The sequence below is a fragment of the Pinus tabuliformis genome, chromosome 2_1 (genome assembly GCF_031772625.1).
Source record: "Pinus tabuliformis cultivar Carrire ecotype Pingquan chromosome 2_1, CPIR1, whole genome shotgun sequence".
Taxonomy (NCBI): domain Eukaryota; kingdom Viridiplantae; phylum Streptophyta; class Pinopsida; order Pinales; family Pinaceae; genus Pinus; species Pinus tabuliformis.
The window spans coordinates 864661350-864670348 of record NC_142299.1 but is presented as its reverse complement, the minus strand read 5'-3'; positions in this window follow the sequence as shown (position 1 = coordinate 864670348).

The window sequence follows — 8999 nt, the reverse complement described above, 5'->3', positions numbered from 1 at the left end:
ATTTGATATTCTAGGTGGAGGGGATTTCATAAGTATGCTGGAGACTGGGTATACAAACTGATCTACAAATTCACAATAGCTGTAGGGTGAATTTGTGATTTCATGATAGACTGAGGTCCAGAATATGACTGATCTTCTCTCCCCTTTGTTGTCCAGCCTTCTGATGTAGCATGGGAAAGCTTCAGAGTGATGATACATGAACAGGTGGTAGATGTATGCTGAATATCTAAAGACTCCTTGTCTGTCCAATTTGCACAATTGATCATGGATCCTATTGGCTATGAACTTGGCAAAGTTGTACTTTCGGGCAGGGGGTTGTCGTGGGCTGTAGGCAGATAGCATTACGAGCATGGCTAGATCCACATGCTTGCTGTTCTGGTAGCCTAGCACATAGGCTATCATGTCCAGGAGCAGCCTGCCTGAGTCATTGAAGTGCTCATGTGGATAAGGAGGTGGCCCTGTAGGCTGGTTCTCAGGCCACATGTAGTTCCTGGTGACCTTCTGCAGCTCTTCACTGGTCATCTTCTCACCTGCTTCCATTAAAGATCTCATGGAGAAAGGGACTAATAACTCTGTCTGTTCAAAGTGCAGCATTTTGTTGATGGTGTCAGCGTTTATATAGAACAAAATCCTCCCTAGTTGAGTGTTGACAGCTCTGTGCTCCTGATCATAATTTTGAGCACATAAGTGAATGATTTCAGGGAAAACATTCACAGCTGGGAGGCAGTAATAGGGCAGGTTTGACTCCCATATCCCATCTGTACCAAGTCCTGCCTTATAGTCTTCCCTTAATGTGGTGAAGGTCTTCAAAAAGTTTCTGTTTCCCTCAAAATCATTTATGAGACAGTCTTTGTCAACTAATGGCATAGCTTCCAGTTCCTTATTGGTTTGACTCAGTGGAGTGACACTGAGGGAGGAGGATGCAGATGCTGCCATGATACAGTCTGAAAGTGTGCAGCAGGATGCAGAGCTTTGATGAATCTCTTGAAGACCTTGAGCAGCAGGTAGGTGCAATTGGTGTGATGTCTTCTTCTGGTGTGAAGTTGTTCTGAAGCTAGCAAAGTACTGATGATTTTCAGGAATGTGGATTGTCTAAGGGAATGCTTACTGAGGTATTAGTATTTGTACAGGAAGAGTGTAGGTAACCAGTACTTGGCAAAAAGGAACAATGCCGGGTACTTCAGGGCGATTTCTGCAGTTTTAACCCGCGAGCTGGTTTGTACAGAGCTAAATTGGGGCTAATGGATGGCACAGGTTGCTTATGTCTGATTTGGGTGCTTAGGTAGAGCTAAATTTAGAGTTTTTAGCAGACTTTAATGGTGATTTTGCAGAAAATTGGAATTCACGGGCAGAATGGGAGAAGACGGCAAAATACCTGGCAAATCGACCTGGAAGCTTGCAGGCTGGGTTGCAAAGGCTTAATGCAGTCAAGCCTCGAACTTTGAACGGTTTACTTGTCGAATTTGATGGCTGAATGCAAGATTTCGCGGCAGCAGGCTTGACAACGGCTAGTTCAGCTTCGCATGCAAAATAAGCGAAAAATATGCGTTTAGCCGTTTAAATCGGTAAATTTGGCAAAAGTATGAATTTGGCGCTTTTCCGCCGATGACGTCAGCATGACGTCATGGCGGGGCCCAGGTGAGGGGTGACGTGGATGCTGAGGTGTTAGCCAGGTCGGCAGGACACGGTGGCGGGCGGGCGCAAAGGCGGGCCCGCGTGGAGGACCGAGGGACGATGGGGCGGGCACCGGCGGGGTGACGTCAGAGCGGCGTGGACATGACGTGTAGGCATGACGTGGGGGGTAGCGGTATACGGGGTGGCGGTAAGTGGGTTCCCCGCACCACCTTTGGGCAAAGGCGGTAAGTGGGAGGAGGGCTCCGAACAACCTTACCGCCCGCCACGCGTCCATTGTACGGGATAGGTAAAACCGCTTTCCCCGGACGCTAAATGTCGGCACATCGAGATCTGAAATTGACCGCCCACCCTTAGATCTGGGCGCTGGAGATCTGACGGCTGGCGGGCCTTCCGACTGGTCGAGCATGTTGGGGAGGGGTCCCGCCAGCGCAATAAAATATTCAGTTTAATTTTTGGGCGGAGGACTATAGGCAAGTGGGTTTTTTCGCAGTTTTGGGTTTTTTGGGCCTTTTCAGGGGTTTTCATAGGAAAAGGGGGTTTTCTGTGCGCTTTCAGCAGAGAGACGGTAAGGGCTTGAGGGACAGGATTTCTGCTCATAACCAGGGGTCAGAGCACATCCAAGACAAGGTTGACCACAGTCCCAGGTGGACTGAAGTCTCCTTGGACCATTTACTTGGCTATAATGCCAAAAGGAGAATATGTAGATAATGCTGGGATTTATACACCTTGGTGTTAGTAATATTAGGGAGAAAGGCGATATAAGGGATTTGTACAATAGGGTTAGTGTTAGTTGTGGAGGAGGGGGTAAGTGGATGTGGAAATCATTGAGTTTATATGAAACAAGCTTGGTTTCAAGAGTAGATCAAAATGAAAAGAACTTTAGATAAGAAATGTGGCTTTTAAAGATCAAGAACCACCATGAAAACTTAGTCTTTTCCATGAATCTCAGGCTAGTGAGGGAATGTTAGAAATGAAATTGGAGGGGAGTGAGGGAAATTAGTCATGCTTCCAGCTGTAATCTTTTGCCTTGCTGCCCACCATCACCAACCTTGCAATGATAGGGATACCTTTCTGCAACCCCTGCTACCTACCCAGCTACTTGCCTAGCATTTTATTTCTTCTTGGAGGGTGCATTTGGACTTGCAGACCCTTACTTGCCTTTTCTTTTCCTTGGCTTTTTCTTTTGCTTTTTCTATCTACTTCTACCCTTATCTCTTTCAAGGTCCCAGATTAAGCTGTTGGGATCCTTTTCTTCTCTACCTAAACTATTTGTCTGCCAAGATTAAGCTGTTTGGACAGACTTCTTTCTCTATTCTACAACTCAAAATTGAAACATGGCATGATCCAGTTTGAACTGTTGAATCACCCAAAAAATTGTAATAAGGTCCTCAATATTTGAAATACTTCACACACCTTCTTGTTTTTTAGGAAATATGGGATCTTTGTGAACTCAAAGCAGAGCATATTTGGATTTTCTCTTGCCAATCATGAAATATGAAACCTATTGGTATAGGTATCCAACACCGACTACCCTATCGTACGGGCGAGTACTCTCTCCGAGTGCTGTTCTCGGTGTACTGTAGCAACAAGACGGCCGAAGGTTCATCTATGGCGAGGTTTCAAGGGAGCTAGGGGCTTCCTATATACCCAGAGGGTATGTGGAAGACAGTCCGTGCGCGGTTCTGTCTAATGCGCTACTACTCGAAGGGGTACCCACAGGGGTTACAAGGGAGTCCAACAGACGTGACCACCTCTTGTATTTCCTGCGTGCATGCCTCCCCAAATCCACAGGTTTATGCGCTTAACGATAGATCCCGTGGTTTAAAGACGTCGGAACACGTCTCTAGCCTAAAAAATTTTTGCTAAAATTTGGAGATCCCACCGAGCCCTGGAAAGTGCTCTGATACCACTTGTTATGCTCTTAACCTGCAAATCAATACCCAAGCGAAGAAAAGATACCGAGAACACAAAATATGCGAAGAAAATATACCCAGAACACAGAATAGCAATGATTTTATTATTCAGAGAGAAACGTTCACAGGCCTCTTCGAGGGGGCAACCTCCAATAGAGTAGAGCTCGATTACAAAACAAGACACAATGCTCCTCACAGGGAGTCTCTATCCTTTATATATGACTCATACATGCAATACCACGAGCCAATATCGTGGGTTTTATTAATACCATCTATCTAATACCACCGCCTATTTACCATCTATCTAATACTTCCGCCCATTTGCAACTAACTGTGGTCCCGTTATTAATTGCGGGTTAACCACTTACAAATATTAATATGGGCTTTATTGACTCTTGACTATGACGTGATCCCAAGACATAAATAAGGGGGTTAGGGTGGAACCCTAACAGTAGGCGCCGGCCTACAATCTTCTCTCCTCCAGGTACCACGTTTCATAAATTTTCAGACTGGATACTCCTGAAGCACAACACATAATCTGAAAGGCCACATTTCATCCAATTTTCATACTGGACCCATAAATATCATTGAAGCACAAAACAATCAATACTAGCATCATCAATTTCTGAATCACTGAAACACAGTCACCAGAACACAGAGCAGATAACAGAACTCTGCCATAACAATCAAATCCATCTGCAACTTCAAATATTATCCTTCATAATGTATACGCTACTATAATGAATCAAACCCGCATACATACGCGCTTTTTCCAAAGACAACCCGCGTACAGATCTAAAAATAATTTCTCATAACTTGCAGCTGTACCAGACATCAGTCATACTCATAACACGTACAGAACAATACATGTGTCAATATGTAGATCTAGAATAAGCATCATAAAGATAGTTTATTTCAAACCATTTGATCCCGATCTCTCCTTAGATCTTGTTCTCCTTATATCTTGTTAAGGCACTCTTTGATGTGAAGTCAAGGGTTGAATTCCTGCGCCGATCTAGGTGATATATTATACATGATGAAAATGGTGATATATATATATATATATAGACAATGGGTGCTTTGTTAAGACACTCTTTGATGTGAAGTCAAGGGTTGAATTCCCCCAGATCTAAGTGATATATTATACATGATGAAAATGGTGATATATTGAATACGATGAAGATGGAGTCCCACAAAACTTATAATTATCTATTCAAAAAAACTCAATAGTTATATTGTTTAGTTTGATTAAAAATTATCAAACTAAAAATTATTTTGTTTAAAGCAAATTTAAAAAACATTTAGTTTATATATATATATATATATATATATATATATATATATATATATATATATATATATATATATATATATATATATATATATATATTAAAATTCAATGGAAATTATTCACAGAAACCACCTCAGTCATACTTAAAACTAGACAACATTAGATAAATATCAAACTTCAAAATTTGATTAGTTTCCATCTGAATGGAGTTGTTCTAGGTGATCTTGTGGTTATGTTCTTTGTTTTCCATTTTGGAAATGCTAATTAAATTTTATATCAAAATATAAATTCACAAAAGCCACCTCAGTCATACTTAAAACTAGACAACATTAGATAAACATCAAACCTCAAAATTTGATTAGTTTCCATTTGAATAGAGTTGTTCTAGTGATCTTGTGGTTATGTTCTTTCTTGTCGATTTTGGAAATGCTAAGTAAACTATATATCAAAATCTAAAAAACTAAAGTCATGTTGTAACTACTATTTTGAAAATGCTAAATGAAATATATATCAAAATTCTTCAAAAACTAAATCCATGTTGAACTCTTTAAAAGATAAAAAACTTATAAAATAACGGAACCATTGTAGTGTATTCGAAAGGTATAAAAGTGTTTGCCATAACTTTCACAAAAATATCGAGTGTTAATAATTTTCTCAAACCAGATTTCAAATTCGTAATTCATGCTCACATCCTCATTATTAGTCCCTGCCATCTAGTAATGGCCAGGGACTATAGGAATCAGATTTGTTTGATTTAGCATTAATTTGAAGTACTGTTTCGGCGAATGCGTTGGTTAGATCAAGGTTTAGATCAAGGTTTTAAAATGATGTGTGCCCTCCGTGCCAGGATGACCAAGGTGCTCTGGACTACCATCTTATTTGGCCTCTTCCCGAGGCGGGAGAGGCCAGAGCTTAGGCTAAGGGAAATAGGCGTGTATATTATTGCTGACCGTCAGAGGAATTCGGGTATTAATGTTAGTGTTTCTTAACATTAGTTTGGAGTGTTTGGAATTTTAATTGAGTCTTTGGAATTTTAATCGTTACCAATTTTGATTTGAGTGTATTTGCAGGCAGGTGTTCTGCATGCAGGGGCAGCTGTCCATGCATGGAGCTTAATCTGGATCAGGTAGGGTATAACCTTGCGGGCAGTTTCACCTTGCTCTCCCGATGGTCTTCGTGTAGGTCAAGTTATCCAACATTGCTTATGGTGTCTTCCACAACCACGATTTTCTGGTCAGCCTTTGTTTTGCTGATCGTATCTCCCACAACCGCAGGCCTCTGGAGAGCCTCAATTTTGCTTGTAGCATCTCCCGCAACCCCAAGCTTCAGGTAGGCCTCAATTTATCTTGTAATATCTGCCACAACCCTGGCCTTCTGATTAGCCTAGGTTTTGATCATTGTATCCCCCATAGCCTCAGGCTTCGGAACAGCCTCAACTTTCCGTGTAGTATTCCCTGCAACCCAAGGCTTCTGGTCATCCTCGCTTTTGCTTGTAGTATTTTCCACAGCCCGCATTTTCTGGTCAACCTTTGTTTTGTTCGTTGTATCTCCGACAACCCCAAGTTTTTGGGCGACCTCAGTTCTGCTACTTTTATCTACTGTAGCCCCAGGTTTCCCGTCAGCCTTGCTTTTGCTTGTAGCATCTGCAGGCTTCTGGGCAACCTCCATTTTGCTTGTAGCATCTCCCGCAGCCCCAAGCTTCTGGTTAGTCTCTCTTCTGTTTGTAATATCTGCTACAATCGCGAGCTTCTTCTGGTCAGCCTCGATTTTGCTCGTCGTATCTCCCATAGCCCGAGGCTTCTGGGCAGAATCAACTTTGTTTGTATTGTCTCCGGCAGCCCTGAGCTTCTGGTCAGCCTCGCTTTTGCCTATATCTGCTACAACTTCGAACTTTTGGTCAGCCTCGGTTTTGCTCGTCGTGTCTCTCACAAGTCTAGGATTTAGGGCAGCCTCCATTTGCTTGTAGTATCTCCTGCAACCCCAGACTTCTTCTCAGCCTCACTTTTGGTAGTGGTATCTGCCACAGCCCCGGTCCTCTTGTCAACTTACGTGAAGAACACAGGTCTTTAGGGCTTGAATTTATCAAATTATTTTCTCTTTTCTAAACAATTTGAAAATGTCGCTTGAATTTATCATATTACCTTCTCTTTTCTGAACAATTTGAATTTATCATATTATTTTCTCTTTTCTGAACAATTTGAAAATTTCTCTGTAATTATGAACTCAAAAGGTGGCATAAAAAAGGAAAAAAAGGCAATTGATAACCAACCTGATCAAAAGTAGAAACCAGTATTGCAGAAGCAAGTAGTCGTAGCTACTACCCCTCCATGGGCTTCTTATTCTTCTTAGTCTTTGGTTCAGAGCTTGAATCAGAATATCCTTCAGTCACCCCAGTATACTTTAGCATTTACAGATCTCTTTCGTTATCCTATTATCCGGGTTACTCACCGTACAGAGCAGATATTATTCGGGTTACTCACCATACAGAGAAGATTGAAGCAGATTGAAGGCCATGAAATTGAGAGAAGGTTCAAGATCCATACCCAGGCGGGGAAAGGAACAGGGGTATAGGCAGTTCACTTAGTGAACTGAGCTTAAGTGGATTCAGTATATTATGCATATTAAGCCATATATTAAGCAATCTAAGTCAAGCCCATCTAAGCCAGCCTTATCCAGTGATTCATACACAGTAGATCCATAGCTTCTATACCCGGGTGACGCAGTCGCATATGCAGTAGCTCCAAATCGATACCCCAATGCACCCCTTCGTATGGTTCCAAGTCCAAACGCGGAGGCAGTTCTAGTCCTTGTCGAAGCGAAGTAGTTACTAGGTGATCCAAGACCAAAGATAAAAGACGCAGCCTCGGATATGCCATAAGGACAGAGACAGCTGAAACATGATAATTGAATAGGAGAATAAGGAACTACTCCTTCGTCACAATCACTGACTTAGGAAAGGAGTCATCGATGACGGTAGGAGTCAGAAAGCCAACCAAGCCCGGAAGACTGCTTAAAAACGTGAGTGCGAGGTTCTGAAAGAAGTAGCTCGACTGAATGAAAAGGTTCTGAAATATACTCAACCGTAGGGAGACGGGGCTTTGGCGATACAGCTTTGTTGTGAGTCGTATCTTTGCAACTTTCGGACAAGTAGCTAAAAGTCGTAAATAAATCCTTTCCTTGGGTTGGGAAGTCAGGTTTATGTTGACGTGCCTTTGGACTTTCAGACAAGACCCAAAGCGTTGTTGCCCAAAACAACCTTCCTCCACCATTAAGGAAGATCGGAGCAGGCTAAACGGGAGCATTGGAGAGGGCTCAACCAACATTAATATCTAATGGATCAACTCGTGCTAATGCGGGTGTCAAGCCTCTCTTCTTCAACGGGGGTAACTACAGAGTTTAGTGCCACGAAATCCTTCACAAGCTGACAAATCTCAGCTCAGAAGCATATACCATTTGGTATGAATGCAGGTTGTCGTTCAGCGTGAGCGATACGTGGCTGTGTTTATCATGAGAAAACAATCATGTGGGTGCCCCTACACTTGACGTGGTGTCTTTGGCCTTGTGTGATGTGGCTGGATTCAAGAAGTGCCGTGCAATATAGTTCAGTGGCTGGATGTAAGAACTAGCGTGCAATATGGTTCTGTGGGTTAGCCACTAAATTATAATACTTCATTGTTGTTCACATCTAAAATAATTAAGTCTTACCATTATTTTTTTAATTCGTCATTAATAAGATTAAATGTCATTATAATCTAGAAATAACAATTTATTTATATAGTGAATTCAACGGATTTCATTTTTGAAATGATAGACACTGGTTTGGAACTATTTTCATGTGTATCATTTTTGGTCAGTCCTGAGCTTCACGCATTGACTTTAGTTGTAAATATTTTCCACGAATTTATTGTTACTCGTAAAGATTTCCATGAATTGATTTTCCGTGGAGATATTCAGAAGACTAATAAATTCAGAAAACCGAGTTTCACACTGAAACTACTTTATCATCTACATTTTTTTTTACTTATAAATATGAAAAGGGTGATGTCCATTTTCATGAAAAGGTAAAGGGCATGTTGTGTTTCTTCTGCAGAAGAGATGACAATGTCCTTATGTAATATCTCATATCCATAAGCAAATGTGTGAGGCCAGTGTCACCTCTT